The sequence below is a fragment of the Nannospalax galili genome, unplaced genomic scaffold, assembly GCF_000622305.1.
Source record: "Nannospalax galili isolate Female #2095 unplaced genomic scaffold, S.galili_v1.0 scaffold180, whole genome shotgun sequence".
NCBI classification, from domain to species: domain Eukaryota; kingdom Metazoa; phylum Chordata; class Mammalia; order Rodentia; family Spalacidae; genus Nannospalax; species Nannospalax galili.
Window position 1 is genome coordinate 1607016 of NW_008348199.1, and position 2003 is coordinate 1609018.

General features: G+C 54.1%; 1 pseudogene; it reads left to right on the forward strand.

Moving 5' to 3' along the window:
• Positions 1-280: 280 nt before the first annotated feature.
• LOC115072335 lies at positions 281-430 on the forward strand (annotated as a pseudogene).
• The last annotated feature ends 1573 nt before the right edge of the window (positions 431-2003 follow it).

The following is a 2003-nucleotide window of genomic DNA, read 5'->3' on the forward strand; positions in this document are numbered from 1 at the left end:
AAGGCCACAAGAACCTTCCGTCAGGAACAGCTGCTTGGGTGACACATAGAGGGGCCATCCCATCTGGGGTTTAAAGGATGAGTAGGTGTCCTGGTTAGTTTTTATTGTCATCTTGACACAAACTAGAGTCACCCGGGAAGAGGGACCTCAGTTGAAGAATTTCCCACATTGGATTGGCCTGTGGCCATGTCTGTGAGAGACTGCCTTGACTGAAAACTGATGTGCAAGGGCCCGGCCCACCGTGGGTGGCACCTAGTCACGTGGGTCTGGGCCGAATAAGAAAGTTGCCTGGTAGGGCAGGAAGGTGGTTTTCCCAGGGCAAGGCATATCCATTGTACTCGGGATGTGCTGACCCCAGCAATTTCCCCAAATCAGAAATCTTGACTGCATAATTTGCTATAGTGGGGGACCGTGTTCACACTCCCCCCTGGGGAAAACCAAAACGTTAACTGAGCATAAACCAGTGAGCAGCCTTCCTCCATGGATTCTGCTTCAAGTCTCCCTCAGCAATGGACCGTGACCTGGGGGTATAGCTGAAATATACCCTTTCTTCCCCAACTTGTTTCTGGTCAGTGTTTCACCGCAGCAAGCCAGGACAGTGGGAGTTCACAAGGTCGTCAGACAATGAGTGAGAGGTATCCCTGGCTGTGGGGCCTGAAGGACAGAGCCCTCTGGTAGGATGTAACTGCATAAGGCTGGCAGTGGCTCAGGCAGGCCCAGATCCCCAGGCCAGTGGTCTGCAATCTGTCCAGGAGCTGAGGGTTAGGGACAGAAATGGCAAGGAATCTGTCAGAAAGGACAGCTCAGGCTTCACAAGTGGCCTTGCACTTGATGTCAGGACTGGAAAGGACCGAGGAATTCCCAGCTTGAGGTGTATGTGTGGGGGGCTGGGATTAGGTAGTGTCACCCTGTTTATAATGAGAAGCTAGCTCCAGGCTCATCAAACAAGCTCAGGCGGTAGGGAGGGGGCCTGCAGTGTTCCTGGGACCCCCTATAGCTGGTTCCCATACCTTGCGGAGTCCCTTCCCTGACCTGGGCTGATCTGTGTGCTCAAAAGCATTGGGTAGAGTGATGGGGTACACAAGAGTCCAACTGTCACCTCTGGAGAGCCCACCAGGCCAAGCATCGAGGACCTGGCGGGCAGCCTGGTGACCTGAGGAGGCCCCTGCCCACAGCCTTGAGTGTGAACAAGGGTCTGCAGGTCACTGGGTGACACGTTACTGTAGTCTTGTGGAGCCCTGGCCAGAGCCACCCCACTTGATCACCCAGGTCCTCGATCCTTAGAGACTATGAGAAGTAATACACTGCTAGACAGAGATAGTTTATTTCCCAGCAGGGTTGTCTGGCACACAGGGCTACCCACTGGAGATCCAGGACTGCTGAGTCCCAAGTCCTGCCTTTTGTCTCTGCTGCACACCATGAGACCAAGCTCTCTCTTTGACACCCCTTCCTCCAGCTGGTCTGTTCCTACCTTGTCCTGGTAGAGACAGGGCCCTGGGGCGTAATTAGCTGATGTCCCCCATTTGACTTGACTGCTGGGGAGCTCTCCATCTGCCCCAGGCACTGTATCTGGCTGAGACCCCTCAGCCCTTCCCAGCAGAACCTTGAAGCTCACCTCAACAGATACCCCGGGGGAGCAGCTCCTGCCTCTCCTCTTCCTGCTGACTAAGATCTGGAAGTGAACAGGCCATGTTAAGGCACAAGCCAGGGAGGCCATTTTACTTGCTCTGTACAGATGAAACTGAAGCGTGGGGCCTGGACTGTGGGAGGTGGTGTTCCCCCAGCTCCAAGGTCACAGGTGCGTTGTACTGTAATCATCCAGGACACGTCGGGGAGAAGGGGAGTCCAGGTGTCCATTGTACCCATGTCCTCATCTGTTGTAACCAATGCCCCATACAGTGCAGCTTCAAGATGGGAGGATTTTTTCCTCCCAGTTCTGTAGGCTACAAGGCCAAGATCTTCCAGTTTTGACTTCATTAGGGGCTTGCTACTGTATATGGAAG